This window comes from Nycticebus coucang, chromosome 7 (genome assembly GCF_027406575.1).
Source record: "Nycticebus coucang isolate mNycCou1 chromosome 7, mNycCou1.pri, whole genome shotgun sequence".
NCBI lineage: Eukaryota > Metazoa > Chordata > Mammalia > Primates > Lorisidae > Nycticebus > Nycticebus coucang.
Genome location: NC_069786.1, coordinates 68,643,194 through 68,665,825, shown reverse-complemented (window position 1 = coordinate 68,665,825; position 22,632 = coordinate 68,643,194).

The following is a 22,632-nucleotide window of genomic DNA, read 5'->3' as shown; positions in this document are numbered from 1 at the left end:
TTTTATAGAAAGGCATTCATTTTTGAATATGGATTTCACTCTCAAGATTATAAAGTTCATGTAGTTACAGTCCTGAAGTCACACCAGTTTTCAATCTCCTACATCACACATGCTTAGTTTCCAGATGGAAAAATGAATATTCACCACAGCTCTAATAGGAATGCCAATTTCCCATCACTCCCTAGCATTGGGCAAGGCGGTTATAATACCGTGATAATTTAAGACATATTCTGGTCCTCCGAGCCTTATATTTATATAGCTGAAACTGCAAGTGGAAATGAATGGGGCTGATGATATTTGCTTTATCCCAATTTTTCTATGAGGAGGAAAAAAGTACTTATGCTTGAAATAAGCAGATGTGAAAACACTTCTTACTAATCAAAATGTTTACCACTAGGTTATGAGAGACTGCCTGTTTGGGGGCAGTGAACCTGATATACATATTTAGCAAGACAAATAAATTTATCGTGACAGAACATTAAAGCAGAACTTTTGCAACATCATTAAAGATGAGTTCTAGCCACACCATACTTCCTTGTTTATTAGACTTTTGGCAGTTCATGAACTTGGATCTCAGAGTACCTGTTGTGTCTATTTCAGTAAAGACTCTCATACCTATATAGTTATAGCTTCAGGCCGGGCATGGTGGCTGACACCTGTAATCCTAGCACTCTGGGAAGCTGAGGTGGGTGGCTTGCCTGAGCTCATGAGTCGAGATCAGCCTTAGCCAGAGCAAGACTTCATCTCTAAAAATAGCCAGGCATTGTGAGGGTGCCTTTAGTCTCAAGTACTTGGGAGGCTGAGACAGGAGAATCACTTGAGTGCAAGAGTTTGAGATTGCTGTGAGCTGTGATGCCATAGCATTCTATCAGGGGCAACAAAGTGAGACTCTGTCTCAAAAAAAAAATACAGCTTCAAGTCACTATGCTTAGAAGTGATATGGAGGAAAAATGCAAAGGACAATATCACTGCAAGATTAAAAAAAGCTTTGTAAAATATCTTACATTGAATTAAGGAAATTTAAATTGGGATAAATGAAATCAAGCCTCTAGTATTCTGGAAGACAATAAAAATCATGCAATTGCTCTCAGTTTGATCCCTGCAGTTGAAAATATGCATAACAGGAAATTCATGAAATAATATATATGAAGACAGAAAATTACCAATGATTCTGTATTTTCTTTGCTTTCTTTCTTTCTTTCTTTCTTTTTTTTTGAGACAGAATCTCAAGCTGTCACCCTGGGTAGAATGCCATGGCTTCATAGCTCACAGCAAACTCTTGGGTTTAAGTAATTCTCTTGCCTCAGCTTCCCAAGTAACTGGGACTACAGGCACCTGCCACAACGCCCGGCTATGTTTTTTTGGTTGTAGTTGTCATTGTTGTTTGGCAGGCCCTGGCTGGATTCAAACCCCCCAGCTCCAGTGTATGTGGCTTGTGCCCTAGCCACTGACCTATATGCGCCAAGCCATCATCTGTATTTTCTTGATCAAGACTATTGTGATTGTAAAATTCACAAAGTCTCACCTGAAATTAGCACAAACCATATAATTGGTATTCAACAAAGGTTATGGAATTAATTATGGCAATATAATTAGCATTTGTGGATTATTTACCCTGTAGTAGATAATTGTTTAAAACATTTTACATTGATTAATTAATCTTCAAAATAGCTTGTTTCATATTCTCTTAGTGGCTCCATTTCATACGAGAAAAGTAAGGAGCAGCTGGGCACACAGGTCCCCCAATCACACAGCTCAGAAGTGCTAGGGCTGTGATTTGACCTCAGGCAGGCTGGCTCCTGAGCCCATGCGCCAGTGCCCCACCCCCAAATGCTTCTCAGAACGTGTGACCGTTTAAGTAACTAATCAAGAAAAAGTATTATCTTTTCACTATATTCGAGTATGAGTTAGAGTCATGGCTTATGGATAGAATGTAAAAGGTAGCCATGTTCAGTGGGACAGTGCCCACCTGGGATGTTCTGAAAGAAGTCCCAGGGGGTTCATTCTTATAATCTACCTTAATTAATATCAGCATTTAGTAGATTGACACAAAAGTGTTAGAAGACATACCCTCAATATTTTTATAATAATAAATTTAGTGGAATTGTTAATATCCTAGAAGACAATGGAAATTCAAACTCAAAAAAAGAGAATAGTTCTATGAAAACTATTCAATTCAGTTAAGGTGTGCCAGAGACATTTATTAATCATAGTGCCCAATCAGCCACTCCCAGCTGCACATGCTTTGAAATGACAACCTCAGGTACCCAGCACAGAAAACTGCACATGGGTGAACACCTGACCCAAGGATGTTAGGTCACCCTTGGGTTACACAGTCACTTACAGGTTACAGTAAAAAATGAGCTGGGCCTTTTTTTTTTTTTTTTTAAGCTATTTCCAGTGTATTTCATTTTTTCTTTCTTTCTTTTTTTTTATTAAATCATAGCTGTGTACATTAATGCAATCATGGGGTACAATGTGTTGGTTTTATATACAATTTGAAATGTTTTCATCAAACAGGTTAACATAGCCTTCACGGCATTTTCTTAGTTATTGTGTTAAGACATTTACATTCTACACCTAATAAATTTCACATGTACTCTTGTAAGATACACCATAGGTATGGTCCCACCAATTACTCTCCCTCCACCATCCTCCCCCCTCCCCTCCCCTCCCTCTCCCCTTTCCCCTTCCTCTTGGAAGCTATAATTGGGTTATAGCTTTCATAAGAAAGCTATAAATTGGTTTCATAGTAAGACTGAGTACACTGGATACTTTTTCTTCCATTCTTGAGATACTTTACTAAGAAGAATATGTTCCAGCTCCATCCATGTAAACATGTAAGAGGTAAAGTTTCCATCTTTCTTTAAGGCTGCATAATATTCCATGGTATACATATACCACAATTTATTGATCCATTTTATTGATCCATACATAGGTCGATAGACACTTGGGCTTATTATGAATTGGGCTGCAATAAACATTCTGGTACATGTTATAATGTGATTTTTGTTATAATGTGATTTTTGGTCTTCTGGATATACATCTAGTAGAGGAATTGTGGGATTGAATGGCAGGTCTATTTTTAGATCTGTAAGTGTTCTCCAACCATCTTTCCAAAAGGAACGTATTAGTTTGCATTCCCACCAGCAGTGTAGAAGTGTTCCCCTTTTTTCACATCCACGCCAACATCTCTGGTTTGGGGATTTTGCGATGTGGACTAATCTTACTGGAGTTAGATGATATCTCAAAGTAGTTTTGATTTGCATTTCTCTGATGATTAAGGATGATGAGCATTTTTTCATTGTCCGTAGGTCATGCACCTGTCTTCTTCAGAGAAGTTTCTCTTCAAGTCCCTTGCCCACCCTGAGATGGGATCACTTGTTCTTTTCTTGCTAATATATTTGAGTTCTCTGTGGATTCTGGTTATTAAACCTCTGTCGGAGACATAACCTGCAAATATCTTCTCCCATTCTGAGGGCTGTCTGCTTGCTTTTACTTACAGTGTTCTTGGCTCTGCAGAAGCTTTTTAGTTTGATCAGATCCCAGTAGTGTATTTTTGATGTTGCTTCAATTGCCCAGGGGGGGTCCTCCTCATAAGATATTTGCCCAGGCCGATTTCTTCAAGAGTTTTCCCTACACTTTCTTCTAGTATTTTTATAGTTTCATGTCTTAAGTTTAAATCTTTAATCCAGTGAGAGTCTATCCCTTTAATCCAGTAAGAGGATATGGGTCAGCTGGACCATTTTTATCAGATCTTCACTCTTGGGCATTTGTTTTGATAATAGAGTGACTCAGTGGGCACTTCTCCCTTCCCTACATCATAACTTCTTTGTAGGGAAGGGAGAAAAGAGAGCATCATGGCCACGTGCATGTGTGAGCCAAGAAGCAAGGGGAGCAGAGGCTTTGAGGAAGCAGAGAAAGGTGGTCGGTTTAGAGACAAATGAGGCAGAAATACAGAATGAAAGCAAATGGGCAACAAGTGGATATGCACAGGACTGATCACGAGAAACCAGAGAGTGGCCCCGCTTCAGGCGCAGAGGTTCCTGGTGCCTTTCAGGTGCTGCTGTGGTCCACAAGCCCCATCACCTTAGGTAACTCCAGCACCTTTGTTCCTTCAAACAGAAAAGCCTAATCCAAAAATCAGACAAACAAAAAATGGTTCACTTTTGGACAGAATTCTTACGTCCTAAAATAAGGTAGGGAAATATTGATATGCAAAATGAAGAATTAACTAAAATTAAGAGTAATTTACCAATGTGAAAGCAATATTAAGGCTGGGCACAGTCGCTCATACCTATAATCTTAGCACTTTGGGAGGCCGAGGCAGGTGGATTGCTTGAGCTCAAGAGTTCAAGACCAGCCTAAGAAAGAGCCAGACTCTGTCACTACTAAAAATAGAAAAACTAGCAGAGCATTGTGGTGGCAGGTGACTGTAGTCCCAGCTACTTTGGAGGCTAAGGCAAGAGGATCTCATGAGCCCGAGTTTGAGATTGCTGTGAGCTATTATGCCACAGTGCTCCACCCAGGGTGACAGAGTGAGACTCTGTCTCAAAAAAGCTAAACTAAACTAAGCTAAGTTAAACTAAACTAAAACAACAACAACAACGACACAATATTAGCCTATACGAAAAGGAATATATTATATAAATTGTGATTTTTTTTTTAAGAGCTCAGGGTGTTTTTCTGCTCTGTTTTATTCTTTATTTTATTTTATTTTTTGAGACACAGTCTCACTTTGTTACCCTTGGTAGAGTGCCATGGTGTCATAGCTCACAGCAACCTCAAACTCTAAAGCTCAAGCAATTCTCTTGCCTCAGCCTCCCAAGTAGCTGGGACTACAGGTGCCCGCCACAACACCACAGCTATTTTGTTGTTGTTGTTGTTGTTTTTAGCGGGCCCGGGATGGGTTTGAACCCACCTGCCTGGGTGTATGTGGCTGGCACCCTAACCACTGAGCAATGGGTGCTGATCCTTTCTGCTGTGTTTTATTTTTATTTTATTTTTTTAGAGACAGAGTCTCAGTTTGTCGCCCGCGGTAGAGTGCTCTGGCGTCACAGCTCACAGCAACCTCCAATTGTGGGATTAGGCGATTCTCTTGCTTCAGCCTCCCGAGTAGCTGGGACCACAGGCACCTGCCACAGCGCCCAGCTATTTTTTGTTGCAGTTTGGCCGGGGCTGGGTTTGAACCTGCCACCTTTGGTATATGGGGCCAGCACCCTACTCACTGAGCCACAGGCATTGCCCTCTGCTGTGTTTTAATTAGATCTTACTTAGCAACAGTGTCGTTTTGGTTACCCTTAAATAAAGATATAGAGCTCATGACAAGGGTTCCAATATCCAGAGTATTAATGTGTGATTTACAAATGAAGCTACAAGGAATTGATGCTATGTGGTCTAGACAGAAGAAAGCTAAGGAGTGCCTTTTTATTGTCATTGAGAAGATGAAATGGTTTAATCACAATTATCTCTTGTATTTATAGAAGGAAAATGAGCTTTGTTTGTTTGTTTGTTTTTGGCTGGGACCAGGTTTAAACCCACCACCTCCGGTATATGGAGCTGGGGCCCTACTCCTTTGAGCCACAGGCACTGCCCAGGAAAATGAGCTTTTGTCAAAGCTTTTCTGTTTACAGCCTACAAAAGAAAGCCAAGGACTGCCTAGTCCTGTAGATGTTCAAGAAGAAATTTAGAAAACACCTGGAAGTCTTCAATGGTTGACAAAAAGGGCATCAGATGAGATGCCTATCAGATGTGGCATCTTTACATCTGAGCTGCAGGTAGAAATACACAATGCCCATTCGTGAATGCCATGGGAAGTCATGAGTCAGATAAGCAGGGAGATCGAGAGCACAGAAGAGGAAGAGGAGAGAGAAGAAACGAGCAGACGTATGTTGGAGAAAGCGGTCAAGTTAGCATTCACCTTTTGGCTGATGTGTGCAGGTAACTCTGACCTCTCGTATTTTGTACAATATGCTGCGTAACAGGCTAGTTATCACCGAATCACATCTTTGCCTAGAAGTGACTCAAATTGAGCATGACATGTAGAGTGACTAAGTTTACATACTTTTGTGCAGGCTCCCTTCCCTGTTCTCTACAAGACCTCCCTGGGGATGCTAAATTCTTGAGGAAGTCAGGCGAAGAGTGACTCATGGACTCACTCCAAAGTGTCCCCCACCAGAGTGGGAATGGTGTAGCCAGGAGAGTATCAGTTATGGTGCTGCCCTATTCTACCTGTGCTATCCACAGCTCAGCCCCAAGCTAGGGTGTAGTTTGGGGGGAAATGGGTGAGATGGTCCTTATTTCTAAGGTGCTGTGCTGATCAAGAGAGACTTGAAGGCAGCCTTGTCTCCCTGTGGAGCCTGAAGCATGAAATATTAATCCCAAATCCATTCTTGTTTCATAAGAAGCCTTGAACACACTGCGACTCTCAGTTTTCCCACTTCCCATCGCCCCCCTATGAAGTAGTCAGGCTGATTATTCTCTAACTGACATATCATACTACATATTAATTGAAGTCGGTTTTTTATAAAAGGATGATAAAGAAACTGCACAGTACTTACTACTCACAATTCTCGGTCTAGGGACCACTTTAGAGGTCATAAGGTTTTCATGCTAAAAGAGACCTAAGAGATCAGGAAAAATTTAGTCTTCTGTGTGTAGTTAAGGGAAAGAGGGATGCATATGGGAGAAGGGGTAGAGCCAGGGCAAGATTTTGAGCTCCTTAAGCTTAGCAAGTATTTTTCCCAGAACACAAGATTAGAATGGAAGCGGCATGCTCTTTTTCTCAACAACAAACAATTTATCACACTAGAATTCATAGAGTTCTATAGTCATATACAATCACGGAAATTATATTTGCACAGAACTCATACAATTGTATGATTTGGCAGAAGCTGAAGCAATTCCACGCTGTGACCTCTGATTCAGCGATCACAGGTCACTGCCACCCAGGGTCTATACAAGGTCTTGCAACCTGTCTGACGTCACACTACTTCTCAGTCCAGAGGTTTGCAGGGGGAAGAAACAGGGAGAGACTGTTTGCAGGGAGAGACTCTCTCTTCCCTGGATTGTGTCAGTCTGCTGAAGTCAATCCAATCAAATCAACTTATTCTCATATGCCTTGAGTCATGCTTGCTCGTGGATGAGTGTGAATCCAGTTTACTTTTTCGCAAGTGAATGAAATTATTCCAACTAAAAACCATTTTTTTTTTTTAAAGTATGAGTCATATGCTCACTATTAAACAAAGTAACCCAGACAATGGAAGTGTATAAAACAGAAAGGGACATTTTCCACCCTGTCCAACGCCACTCCCTTGACATAATCATTGTTAACAAGTTTGGTTTACATCCTCTCTTTTATGCAAGTAGGAACATGTTTATAAGGATTTGTGTTTTAAACCTTTTCTAAGGTTAAAAAGCTCCTTATTAAAGATGACAGATAGATCAAACTTCCTCTTAACAATGTAGTATGCCTACACTGGGGGTCCTAAAAATAGTAATACTATTCCTAAGAATAGTAATATAAATACAGGAGGAGAGCAACTTGGTTTGCTGTGACTAGTTTCGGCAGGTTACCTCAAACATGCAAACTAAAGTTAAATCTGGTCATTTCAAAATAGGACTCTAGTTTTTACCTAGCTATTAATAAGAACTATAGAACCAAGATTATTTTCCAGTGCTGTTCTGTGAAGTTGCAGAGAAGTTTCCAGCATAGGAAAGTTCTATTTAATGCTAAGCATTATCTTATTTCACACATTAGGAAGGTATTATGTACTTGGCACAAGCTCTCTGGTGCTCTACCTTCTCTGGTGATTTCTTTTGGTTACAATAGTAAGTTCGGTTACGTGCTGTTCCCCTGATATTTGGGGAGATGGTTACAGCTTGGTCTGACTTAAAGGAGCATTCCCTCTAGTCTCTCTATGAGGGAAGAAAGTCCATGCCCAGAGACCTGAGAGTTGTGTCTCTACATGCCGAAGTCAAAGCGATGTGACCTAGGTCCTAGGTGCTATTTATGTGAGGTGCTATTTATGTGAAGGGCCCACACCCACACTGAGCACCTGGCTGCTGTTGAAGAAGAAGGGGCACCTGTCACAGGGAAAGACTAGCCTCTGCCCATGGTCAGTATTCACCCCTTGCAGACCTATAACCAGAAGGGACTGACACTCTGCAAGCTGACCCCTGGCTCTCATGGTCTCAGACAAGCTAGTAGTTTCCATTTAGTCCCCTGTAGGCAAATAGGACATGTGGGGGCGAGGTAAAGGGAGTGTATATTTAGCACAAGTGCCTGACCAGTCTCTGCACTGTGGTGGGAGAAACCAACAGTCCTGTTTAGCTATAAGAAGAAAAAGGTACAGCTTAGATGACTAGCAGAGCAAGCCAAAGCCTGAGCAATTCTTGTGATTCCCCTTGCTTTCCCTAATCGGCACAACTTTGACCTCTAATGTAAATTTCATCACAACCTTTTCTCTATTTACTAACCTGTAGAGTCGGGTTAGTAGTGCCTATCTCCAAAGGAAGATCAGAGGGTCCATGCCTAAGATGCATGTTGAAAATATAGATCAATGTCAAAAAATCTCTTCTAGTATTTTTATGGTTTCATGTCTTAAGTTTAAATCTTTAATCCAGTGAGAGTCTATCTTAGTTAATGGTGAAAGGTATGGGTCCAGTTTCAGTCTTCTACAGGTTGCCAGCCAGTTCACCCAGCACCATTTGTTAAATAGGGAATCTTTTCCCCACGGAATGTTTTTAATTGGCTTGTCAAAGATCAAATAACGGTAAGTAGCTGGGTTCATCTCTTGGTTCTCTATTCTGTTGCAGACATCTACTTCTCGTTTTTTGTGCCAGTACCATGCTGTTTTGATCACTATCGATTTATAAATAGATATGCCATTCAATCCTGTAATTCCTCTACTAGGTATATAACCAGAAGACCAAAAATCACATTATAACAAAGATATTTGTACCAGAATGTTTATTGCAGCCCAATTCATAATTGCTAAGTCATAGAAAAAGCCCAAGTGCCCATCGATCCACAAATGGATTAATAAACTGTGGTATATGTACACCACGGAATATTATGCAACCTTAAAGAAAGATGGAGACTTTACCTCTTTCATGTTTACATGGATGGAGCTGGAACATATTCTTCTTAGTAAAGTACCTCAAGAATGGAAGAAAAAGTATCCAATGTACTCAGCCCTAAATGAAACTAATTTATGGCTTTCACATGAAAGCTATAGCCCAGTTATAACCTAAGAATAGGGGGAAGGGAGAAAGGGAGGGGAGAGAGGGGGGAGGTGGGCAGAGGGAGGGTGATTGGTGAGATTATACCTGCGGTGCATCTTACAAGGGTACATGTGAAACTTAGTAAATGTAGAATGTAAATGTCTTAACACAATAAGAAAATGCCAGGAAGGCTATGTTAACTAGTGTGATGAAAATGTGTCAAACAGTCTATAAAACCAGTGTATGGTGCCCCATGATTGCATTAATGTACACAGCTATGATTTAATAATAATAAAAAAAAGTTGGTTAAAAAAAATCTCATTTACAACAATCACAGAAGACTACCCAATTTCTTCTGCTATCCTGAAATGTTCTTTAAAAATTAATTACTACTTGAAATAAGGTAGGGAAGTGTTTCTCAAACTGAGATTCACAAGTTCTGAAAGAATTTTTTAAATTTGGGGCTTTCTTTTGACTTATCTAAGAAAAGTAACATAAGAATGTTCTGGACCATTGGGATGACCATCTTGTAATCAAATACTGCCTTGATTTCGTTATCTGCATTTGTGTTTCCAAGAGAACTGGTGCTACCCCTTCCATGTTGAATGGAGCACTATACACAATGTTGTGTAATAGGTAATATGCTAAACTGAGTGGACCATCAGCACAGTGGAGCATTGGATAAAAAATGGAAATATAAAACTAAAAATAACAGTAATAACAACAATGAAGCCTCAAATAATGGTTCATCATATTCTAGAGCAAAGAAATTGAGTCAGCCAGTGAAACGTAAGACAACCAAACACATCTTCCTATTAATAAACACCAATTTAGTTTCCATAAAATACCAACTATTACATTTTAAATACCTTGCTCATTTGAATTTTACTGATTCTATAGTTATGGGCATGTAATTTATAAATATATTTTAGTATTATACTTAAGGGTCAAAAACCTATGTGAATAAGAGGTATATAACTAGTTTTGTTGGTATGTATTTGAGTAATATTACTTTTTAAAAAATTTGAGTCATCACTTGGGTTAGTAATTTTTTCCATGAAAATACATCTCTATAAATTAATAATTCAAATTTGAGAAAAACTAAATGAGGGCATTAGCTAGGGCTTGGTGGTCTTATTAAATAGAAAATCTTTATTCTTCTTCTTTTTTTTAGACAAAGTCTCACTCTCTCACCCAGGAGTGCCATGGCATCGGTCTAGCACACAGCAACCTCAAACTCACCATGTTTAAGCAATCTCATCTTAGCCCCCTGCATAGCTGGGACTGCAGGTGCCCACCACAATGCTCCTCTGATTTTTCAATTATTTTTAGTGGCGGTGGGGTTTCACTCTTGCTTAGGCTGGTCTCAAACTCCTAAGTTCAAAGGATCTTTCCCCTCAGCCTCTCAGAGTGCTAGGATTACAGGCATGAGCCACCACACCTGGCCCTAGAAAATCTTTCTAACATTAGTTATTACAAAGGAGTTTTGCCAGTAACTTTGAAACAGAGATTTAAAGCTAGTAGAGCTTCCTAATATTATTCAGTTTTCTTTTTAAATGCGCATTTGTCCATATACTCATTTACTCATTCATCAAACATTAAATACCTACTATTTTCCAGGCACTATGAGGCATTAGGGATAGAATGAAGAAAATCATGGCGTCCTTTCCCTCAGGGTTCATAGCATAGTTGATAAACTGAAGAACTGCCTAGTAGTTCTATTTGCCTGGGCAGTAAGAAGCCTCCACAGGAAGAAAAACCCCACCTAGGTGTATTCACCTCTGAGCACATCTGGCCAATTTGTGGAGAGACAAAATGATTTGTTATTTATTCCTGTCCTACTTATCTATTCCTGGGATGTAACATAGGGTTTTTGTTGTTGTTGTTTTGTTTTGTTTTTTGAAACAGAGTCTCACTTTGTCACCCTCAGTAGAGTACCATGGCATTGTAGCTCACAGCAACCTCAAATTCTTGTGCTCAAAGCCGTTGTCCTGCCTCAGCCTCCCAAGTAGCTGGGACTACAGGTGCCTGTTACAATGCCTGGTTGGTTTTTCTATTTTTAGTAGAGACAGGGTCTCGCTCTTGTTCAGACTAGTCTCAAACTTCTGAGCTCAGGCAATCTACCCTCAATAGCCTCCCAAAGTGCTAGGATTGAGCAGGCATGAGCCACTGCACCCAGTCCATCATTTTAATCAAAATAACTTTATATTTAAAACCTGGATAAGTCCTACAACATTTTCTACTTTTTCAGGATTTTGCCAAATACTTTAACATGGATTTTTTTTTCAGGTGCCCATTAAAACATTTTTGTAAAGTTCTTTCTGAAATTCTATTTGCATTTTTATTAGGAAAGTGTTAAAAAGCGGAGTTTAATTTGAGGGATTGACAATAACATTGTGTCTTTACTGATAGAAATATAGCATATGTTTGTATTTAAATCTTTTATATGTCTCAAAAACCAAACAAAAATAGTTTTTTTCTACAAATAGGTCTAGCATATTTCTATTCCTGTGTGTCACAGTCTGTTTGTAGTGATGTAAAATATATATATATACTATAAATTGGGTTGCTTATAAACAACAGAAATGTTATTTCTCACAGCTCTAGAGGCTGTGAAGTCCAACATCAAGGCATCCACAGATTCTGTATGTGGTGAGGACTCGTTCCTAACAGTGTCTTCTCCCTGAGTCCTCGATGGCAGAAGGTCTTACCCTCTAACCCTATCACATTGGAGATTTCAACATACAAATTTGGGGAGAACACAAACCTTCAAACCATAACACTATGTATTTCATGGTGTGTGTGTCTTATTGTAAATGGGATCTATATTTTTTATCATATTTTTTGTTTATTGCTTGTATATAGGAACAGTATTGATTTGCATAATGATTTTGTAACTAATCCGTCTGAAACTTATTAATTCTGATAATTGAGTACTTCCTTTTCTTTTCACCTAAATACACTAATGGCAAACGTCACTTTATTTTTATTTTATTTATTAATTTTTTTTTGAGAGACAAAGTCTCACTTTGTCGCCCTTGGTAGAGTGCTGTGGTGTCACAGCTCACAGCAACCTCCAGCTCTTGGGCTTAGGCGATTCTCTTGCCTCAGCCTCCTAAGTAGCTGGGATCACAGGCTCCTGCCACAACCCCAGCTATTTTTTTGTTGCAGTTTGGCCAGGGTTGGGTTTGAACCCGCCACCCTTGGTATATGGGGCCGGCGCCCTACTCATTGAGCCACAGACATCACCCTATTTTATTTTATTTTGAGGCAGGATCTCCCTTGTCACCCAGTCTAGAGTACAGTGGCATAATGATAGCTCACTGCAGCCTTCAACTGCTGGGCTGAAGTGCTCTTCACACCTCAGCTTCCTGATTACCTAGGATTCCAGGTGCATGCCACTAGGCCCAGGTAATTTTTTTTTTTTTATTTTTTTTAATAGAGACAGGGTCCTGCTGTTTTACTCGGGCTGGTCTTGAACTCCTGGCCTCAAGTTATCTTCCTACCCTGGCTTCCCACAACGCTGGGATTACATACATGAGCTATCACATCCCACCAGATGCCATTTTAAATAATGCTATTCTTTAAAATTCTTTAGATCTCTTACTTTGGCAATTTATCTTTAATTCCTTAATATAGTGTGTGTAATTATATAAATACATTTAGAGACACAGTTCTAGTAATAAAATTGATGCTTGCATATTATATGTCTTGCATATTTCCCGGTATCTTTATCCCTATTTGACAAACATAATTCGTTTTTCAGTTGATTTCCTTGGTTTAAACAGTTTTCTTTTTTTTTTTGGAGAGACAGAGTCTCACTTTATGGCCCTCGGTAGAGTGCCGTGGCATCACACAGCTCACAGCAACCTCCAACTCCTGGGCTTAAGCGATTCTTCTTGCCTCAGCCTCCCAAGGAGCTGGGACTACAGGTGCCCGCCACAACGCCCAGCTATTTTTTGGTTGCAGTTCAGCCGGGGCCGGGTTTGAACCTGCCACCCTCCGTATATGGGGCCGGCGCCTTACCAACTGAGCCACAGGAGCCGCCCAGGTTTAAACAGTTTTCTAACAGATAATTTTCTAATTTTTAAATGAGGATTACTTCATCTCCTTTAAATATTTACATCTCATAAAATAATATTTTGTTCCAAAGCAGTTCTTAATCATTACACTACACTATATTTAGTCAGATGCCTTACATTAACCTTTAATTTAGTGATAACATTGAATAATATCAACTGTCATGTATTTCTAAACAGTGACAGGTCAGAAGCAAAAATCTCGCTGATCTGCTGCGCTCACGCCGTGTCAAACCCCAGCTTTTGAGGAGCAGAATCTTGGCATTTTTGTTCTGCTTGCTCACTGCTTTGGCTCAAGGAAATGAGTTGGATGAGTGCCCTTCTTTTTTATTCAGAGATGCCATAGATTAATTTTAAAGCCTTTCTTTCATCTACATAACAGAATGGGTTCAGATAGCCTTTTAAGCTATTATCTGCAATTTAGAACTTTGTGCTGGAAAGTCATACTAGTTACACAAAAGGGGTCTGTTAGAAACACTGAACAATGAGAGTTTGACATTTTTTGCTTTCTGCCTCCAGAAAAGAACCAAAGCAACTATTTTATTGCATTTATGTATTTCATAAAAGAATGTGGGGTTATATTTATATGCCAGCAAACTTCATGGAAATGACAAAATGGGGGACCTTGTTTCGGGGACATGCTTATTAATACCTCTTTGCCATTGGGCTTGTGAAGGAAAGGAGCAGCAAATTATTCCCTGTGTTCTACTAGACACTCAAATTGTGTTATTTGTTTAAATGTAAGAAAAATTAGGACCAATATCTAGGAGGAAGCTCAGCCTTCTTTTGCAGGGGTAAAACAGGGGAGAATGGGTGAATATTAAATAGTGTGCAACATATTTTGAAATTTGGCCAAAATGAGACTATATACACAAACACTTAAAACAAAAATTAAATTTTTATAATGTCTTTTTTTTTTTGGCCCTTCCATGTAAGTCCTTCTTGGTTACATTCATTTTTCTGTTTCTTCTCTTAAGTTCATTGATTTTGTGTGAGACAGCCTGTGTGCAGATTCTCTGAATATAAATTGCTGTAATTAAAAACCACCTGAGCCACAGAGCTCACCCTGGCTCAGAAAATTCACTTCTCAGCTTAGCAGTGTGAGGATTCAGTGGAAAGGATTTTATATCCTGGTTGCCCTTCCAAAAGGAGCTATGGCTTTTCCAGGACAATCTCTTCTTTGAACCCAACATGAAAACACATTAGGGCTCCTTTTGGAACAAAGAAATATACATAGGAAATAAAGACATTGTTTTATCAAAGCCTCATCTTTGATGCTGACGTCAGCTGGCTGGGAAAGAAAGTGTCTCCTTCCGAGAGGAAAGTGGTTCAAGTCTGTTTTCTCTATACTTGAAAATCCTGCTAAACTCCATTGCAATTATAAAAAAGAAGCAAACTTTCCCGTTTTCTCTGGAGTTTTATCCCAAGTCATCCAGTTTGTCCGGCCCATGTGGTAAGCCCGCTGCTGTGCTATGCGTGTGAACTACAGACTGGGTGACCAGGACTTGGTCTGTGCTCTTTTTTCTGAACTGCACCTGACGCGGTATTCATCAGACTTATTTACGCTGCTGCTGCCTCACTCAAGGATAAGGAGGACCATGGCTGTCGGAATCTGGGCTGCTCAAAGCACAAAAGACAGCAACAACCCCCATCTTGCAGCCTGTCTTTGCATACATGGTCTCCACTTGTAGGCCCCAACTGGTTGAGACCAGTTCAGGGTACATTGTCTGGGGTGTTTGTGGCATGTTTGTGGTGGTCCTAGAGCTTGCCGCTGCATGCAGCTGAGAAGCCAGCTTCTTTCTCTCTATTTCAGGGTTCACTCAATGCTTCAACAATCCCTCTCTGCCAAGGCTCTTCTGCATCGCATTGCCTCTGGTAGGCTTTTCAATACCTCCTTTCAGGATTCTCTCTGGCTCTTCTCCATTCTGGATTCTTTTTTTGAGGTAGAATGCCGGTCCTCCTTTCTGGATTCTTTACTTGCAATCTAATTCTGGCTGTCCACCAAGCAGTGTGGTCTTGGGGTCTTGGTCCCCCTACCTCATTTTTGGACCCAACTCCTGCCCTATTCACTTGTATTACCAGTCTGAGGTCTGAGAATCTAGCCCAAAAGCTGAAAATCCAGCTTTTATTGAGCATCTTCCAAAGGTGCCTAATAAAAACATATCCCAGGGGCCAGGCCTGGTAGCTCATATCTGTAATCCTAGCACTCTGCAAGGCCAAGGCAGGGGGATCTCTTGAGCTCAGGAGTTTGAGATCAGGCTGAGCAAGAGCAAGACTCCATCTCTACTAAACAGAAAAATTAGCTGGGTGTCAGGGTGAGGGCCTGTAGTCCCAGACACTCAGGAGGCTGAGGCAGGAGGATGGCTTGAATCCGGGAGTTGGAGGTTTCTGTGAGTTGGGCTAACACCATGGCACTCTAGCCTAGGCAACAAAGTGAGACTCTGTCTCAAAAATATCCCGGGGGGGGGGGGGAGGATATAATAGGACTGAGGGATGCAGAGATTGCCCAGGTTGTGTTCATTGTTTCTGAATTTGTTCTCCCAGTATCAAAAGTAACAGAGTATAGTGGTGCTACTTAACAGTCTGGTACCTGACAACATTTAAGGAACTTCTAAACTAAGTGTTAACAAAAGTCACATTAAATAAGCAAGCACTTTAATAGATAAAAACAAAAAGGTTCACAATAATCTGCAACTTTGAAACTTTTAAGAGATGTAAACATAAAAGTATGTTTTCTACACTTACAGAACACCCAGACAGATAATAGAAAGAAATAAAGACCTAGTTATTCACCACACAGAACTTTGCAGTGCAAGAGGAAAGAGGCACATAAACAAATAGCAATGTTCTCTAATGGATGTATGTGCTGGGAAGAGCAGGGACCTGCAGCAGAGCGCAAGAGGCCCTGAGTGGAGGGGTAGGTCATTCCCCAACATCATCAGAGGCCTACTATGCTCCAGACACCATAGGAACAGAGTGAAAAGTCACCAGTTACTAGGAGAGCAAGGTAAATAAACAGGTGCATACCCAAACAACGCGATTCTGGCACTAGTGATAGATATGGAATGCCAGGGAACATACAGAAGGGGGCTCTAACCCAAGATATTTAACTGACCGATTGGAACTGACTCCAGCAGTAGACCAGCGACTTTGTAAATGGCTGTACTGGCTGATTATGGAAGAACCTTGTCCTTATGCCAGTTGGCATGGCCAGAGAGCTTCCCATAGGAAGAGACTCCTGCGTGGACACTTGAACAAGTAGAAATTGGCCGGCTAGAGGGACGGAGGGAGGGGGGTGGGGCCTTGGTGTGTGTCACACTTTATGGGGGCAAGACATGATTGCAAGAGGGACTTTGCCTAACAGTTGCAATCAGTGTAACCTGGCTTATTGTACCCTCAATGAATCCCCAACAATAAAAAAAAAAAGAGAGAGAGAAAAAAAAACAAAAACAAAAAAAAAGAAATTGGCCGGCAAAGTCATTTCAGACAGAGATGACAGCACGTGCAAATGCTTGGTGGTGTGAGAGGACAGCAGGTATGTGGGAGAATCAGCATGCCTTCCCCACCCCCACAGCGAGCGCCCAGACCACTCATACTCCGTGGGGCTTATTCCCAGAGAAGTGAGGCAGCTCGCTTATTGAAACCAGTTGAAAGCCATCAGAAAGAAGTGACATTTGAAGATGTTCAAGAGTAAAAACAATACATACACTGCACACCCACAGGAAACTGTCGTCAATAACCACCAGCCCAAGATACCCCTGGGTAATGAAGAGCAGACTACTGAGCCACGTCCGAGCGGGAGAGATTGCAAGTGAGACAGACCAAGGACGGAGGGTGGAAAATAAGAAAATGAACCACTTAGGGAAGACCTGGAAAAAAATTTCCAAAGGGGGGAAAAAGGTAAAGGTCAAACCATAAAACTTCTCCAGTTATATTCTAGTTAGTGACTTAAGTAAAGATAAATGAAAACAATAATTGAAAAACGAGTAAATGTAACAAGTCCAGTGTGACGTGCAATGTGACGATGTAGTAGGGATCTGTTGTTTCTGCCTACCAGGACTTAGCCCCATTTTTCAGAAAGGGACCTGCCTTCCTCTGAGGGGCCCAGGCTGGGCAGGGCAGGTGGGAATGGCCCTTCCTCACCCCTCTTCCACCACAGGTGTTGGAGTATGACTCAGGCTTGCTCAGCGTACCCCAGTGACAGGTTTACTGGGAGCACATGATTTAGACTGGACCAGTTTTGTCCAGAACTTTCTTGGCAGAGTTAATGGAAAGCTGCACTTCCTCATAGGGAGGGGCTAAGCAGGTGCAGGTGAGCCTCAGGATGCTGATGACCCTGTTCACCAGCACTGTGAGATGAGGGCTTGATGACATCATTTCAAACCCTGGAGGTATGACATCAATTCACCCCTGGAATTTTCTGTTGAGGGAATTACCACTTTTGCTTGAGCTAATTTCAGTTGGAGTCTGTCAATTGAAACCCAGTAGGTCCTGATTAATTTAAGAAAACTTTTCAGCCATTAAAATAGCAGTTTCAAGTCTATGGCCATATCACCCTGAATGTGCCCCATCTCATCTGATTACAGAAGCTAAGCAGGGTTGGGCCTGTTCAGTACTTGGATGGGAGAAAATAATGGTTTCAAGGGACAGATAGTCTGGCTAGTAATTAAGAACTTCCCTAGGGCGGCACCTGTGGCTCAGTCGGTAAGGCGCCGGCCCCATATACTGAGGGTGGCGGGTTCAAACCCAGCCTCGGCCAAACTGCACCCAAAAAATAGCCGGGCGCTGTGGCGGGCGCCTGTAGTCTCAGCTGCTCGGGAGGCTGAGGCAAGAGAATCGCTTAAGCCCAGGAGTTGGAGGTTGCTGTGAGCTGTGTGAGGTCCCAGCACTCTACAGAGGGCCATAAAGTGAGACTCTGTCTCTACAAAAAAAAAAGAACTTCCCTAAATGGCTAGACCCAACATATATTGAAATTTCACTAGTGAAAATGTTGGAAGAGAGAGCTAAATAGCATTTACAGAAAGTACCTGGTTCTGATTTATGAAGGAATTCCTGGTACAAAAAATTCATGCCAACAAAAAGCACTGTAATAAAGTGTCTCCCCAAACCTTTTTGCATGTGTCAGAAACAGTGCCCATTCCTTCCCTCCATAAACATTTATTGAACAGGTCCAGCCAGGTACTGTGCGTGGTGCTTAGGAGAAACAGTAAGACCACATCCTGGCACAGAGGAACTCGCAGTCCTGGGAGAGACAGACTCGTGATCAGACACGCTGGCCGTGGAAGAGCTCTGATCCAGGAGAAACAAAGTGCTAAGGGAGCCCGCAGCCTCGCAAATAGCTTCCTTCCACTGGAAGTAGAAACAATCCTTCCTTCCATCTCCAGGCAGAAGAGATCTGCAGACGTGCTCACCTACCATGTTCCATGTCAACACAGGAAGGACGGTGAAGATTCCTTCAAGCTTTGAGACATTTGCACACTCAAGAGTGGAAGAAAGAGAACCTATCCTTGTCGAGTTTCCAATCTGTATCTTAATTTTTCTGTGTTAACTCAGAAGAAATGATGCCTCCTTATCATGTTATGGAAATGCTAAGGCCTTGATCTGTTCTCAGGCCACTGGAAAAGCAATTCAGTGACTAACTCTGATCTGACAGTGTGGTAATTGGAACACTGTGGACTCAGCCAAAAGATAAAGGGGGTACCAAAAACATCAAAAAGCAAAATCATTTATATTTTAATGCAAAAAACTTCCAGCTTAAATAAAATATCAACATTTTAAATGAAGACAGGCTCAGATCTGCCCTGCACTTTGTGGCTTATTTATACTTGCCTCACCCTAATCTGGTGCCTGCTTCGGAGCCATATAAAGTGGCTCTTTGCACGTTATAAGCGTTGTCATCTCCTGTCTGTCTTCCTGTTCATAAATAGCAAAACAATCCTTAAAATGGATGTGACTCCTGTGCCCATATTTGGCGATACAGGGTAATTTGAAGCCAGAAACTATGTTTAATTCCTCTAGAGGGAAGGAGGGAGACTCACCCTATAACCCAATCTGGGCTCAGAGGGAGGAGGAAAACTAGTGTGGGCAATAGGGCCTTGTCTTCGCTGTTGAGATGGGGAGAGGGCTAGGGAGAGGTGAGAGGAATGCCTGCCCAGTAAAAAGACCTCACTCACCACAATTAATTTTTTTTATTTTTTATATTTTGAGAATGTTACTGTGTCACCCTGGGTAGAGTGCTGTGTGTCATAGCTCACAGCAACCTCAAACTCTTGGGCTCAATCGATCCTCCTGTCTCAGCCTCCCAAGTAGCTGGGACTAGGGATGCCCTCCACAACACCCAGCTGGTTTTTCTATTTTTAGTAGAGCTGGGATTTTGCTCTTGCTCGGGCTGTTCTCGAATTTCTGAGTTCAAGCAATTCACCTGCCTTGGCTTCCCAGAGTGCTAGGATTACAGGCGTGAGCCACTGTACCCAGCGTCTCACAAGGATTATTAAAAACATCAAACCCTGGGGTGGCGCCTGTGGCTCAGGGAGTAGGGGGCTGGCCCCATATGCCAACGGTGAGGGTGGCTGGTTCAAGCCCTGGCCCCGGCCAAACTGCACCAAAACAAACAACAACAACAAAAAAACCCTTTCAATCCCTGATGAAATTAGCCAAATCCCCTCAAGACTTTTAAAGACATCAGTAAGTAATAAAATGTATCTCAGATGGCACCTGTGGCTCAGTGAGTAGGGCGCTGGCCCCATATACTGAGGGTGGCAGTTTTGAACCCGGCCCTGGCCAAACTGCAACAAAAAAATAGCCGGGCGTTGTGGCGGGCGCCTGTAGTCCCAGCTACTCGGGAGGCTGAGGCAAGAGATCGCCTAAGCCCAAGTGCTGGAGCTTGCTGTGAGTTGTGACGCCACAGTACTCTACCAACGGTGACAAAGTGAGACTCTGTCTCTAAAATAGAAATAAATAAGTAAAATGTATCTAAGTAAGTAATAAACAGAATCTCCCTTATTTCCCTTCTGCTAAGATTTGAATGTCTGATCCCTCCCAGACTCAGGCTGACATTTTTCTTGCCATTGTAACAGTATTTAGCTCTGCCCTCATGAATGGCTTAACATGATTATCTTGGAAGTGGGTTATTTATAAAAGGACAAGTGTGGCCTCCTTTTCTTTTTGCTCTCTGGCCATGTGATGCCTTTCACCACATCATGACACAGTAAGAAAGCCCTTGCCAGAAACCACCCCTCAACTGTGGGCTTGCTAGTCTTCAGAACTGTAAGCCCATGATGTTCTGTTCATTATAAATCATCCAGTCCCTGTTATTCTGTATTGCAGCACAAAGACGACTAAGGCACCTTCTCTTCTGGGTCCTTTAGCCCCACTTTAGAGGAGTCTTGGGGACCAGTACCAAGTTAATCACCTTCATCAAACTTTATACAAAGCAAAGGGAATGAAGCCAAGTCAAAAGGGTCTATGGGCTACCAAACTCAGAGTCAGGTCACTGAAGGGACACTGGAGAAGGGACCTGGGATCCAGCCCCATTCTTCTATTAAACCACCACTTTTTTCGTCTATCAGTAGAAGATAATATTTCTTGCCTTGCTACATCAAAGCATTGCTGAAGAATAGAGACTACCAAACAAAAAGTGCTTCAGACACACAAAATTATTCTCCATATTTAACTGGACAATTTTTCAAAAGTTGTTTATTATTTGCTTTAAATTTAACACAAGGGTGTGGGAATTTTTGGTATTTGCTTGGATTGGTACTGAATACAGAAGCACGCCACTTCATCATCTACCTTAAAGAAATAAAAATGGCCAACATTTATGTGCTACACCCCCCACCAAGTTTATTTCTTTTCTCATTTAAAAAAATACTGAAGGCAGGCAGTGCCTGAGGCTCAAAGGAGTAGGCTGCCGGCCCCATATACTGGAGGTGGCGGGTTCAAACCCAGCCCCGGTCAAAAACTGCAAAAAAAAAATACTGAAGGCTTGGCTCCTGTAGCTCAGCAGCTAGGGTGCTGGCCATGTACACTGGCGCTGGAGGGTTCGAACCCAGCCTGGGGCCTGCCAAACAACAATGACAACTACAACAAAAAAATAGCTGGGTGTTGTGGCAGGCGCCTGTTGTCCCAGCTACTTGGGAGGCTGAGGCAAGAGAATCAAGAGTTTGAGGTTGCTGTGAGCTGTGACTGCATGGCACTCTACTGAGGGTGACGGGTGACATAGTGATACTCTGTCTCAAAATTAATTAATTAATTAATAAAAACATAATGAAGTCCAAATAAATATAAAGGGAATTTTTATATATTCTGCTTACTAAGAGACTCATTTTTCATTCATTTATTTATTTAATAAATACTCATGAATGGATAAATGACTATACAGACTTTATTACTTCTGCGTGTTTAAGGCAGCATAGGATTACTTCTGTCACCTTAGAAGAATGTAGAGTCTTACTTACAAGACAGAAAACTGATTTGATTTAACCAATAATTTGATTAAACTGACAACAGTTAACTCAGGATCTAGACATGGAATTAGATGGACTCCCCTACCGATACCTTAAAATCACGTAGTTCTTTATGTTTTGAATCTTCGTAGTCTTTTCCTCGGCATAGTTCATGCAAAGCAGTCATTCAGACAGCATTTAGTCAACACTTCAAATGTGCAAAGAACCTCTTCCTGTTAGTTGCTGAGTCTATGGGAATGAATAAGGCATAGCACTTGCCCTGGAGGAGATGGTCATTTAATGAGGGAGAAGTACACAGATAATTAAAACACACCATGATAAAGTGGCAACAGAAAGGTGTGCCCAAAATACAGTGGGAGGGTCGAGGACACAAAACATGCATTGCGGCTCCTTCACATTCTAGGAAAGAAAAACCATAGAAACTATATTATAATAGTGAGGGGTGCGTGCAGACTATCAACAGCAAGATCTGCCACCAAGTGAGAAGGAACGGAGAGGAGGGGTGTTTGGAAACCTGATCACAAAGTGTGGATTATCACACTCTTGAGAGACGGCTCCTTTATTCCAGCATACAAGTCTCTTGGAGTCAGATGGTAACATTAATCATTAAAGCATCCTATTTCAGAGCCAGCTGGGAAGAACTGGCTGGATTCCACCTCCATAAAAAGGAGAGGGACAGTTTTGGGGGTAGGCATCCCTTGCTGGATGCTTAGGGCCCTTGTAGTGGGTGCAGTAAGCAGCTGCTGACTCGACTGGACTCTGTCCACCCACTCCCTCCTCTCTCCCAGGCGTGCAGGGGGAAATGCCCTCCGGACATCACTGAGCCTGGGGAAGGAGGAGGAAGAGAGAGACAGAGCACAATA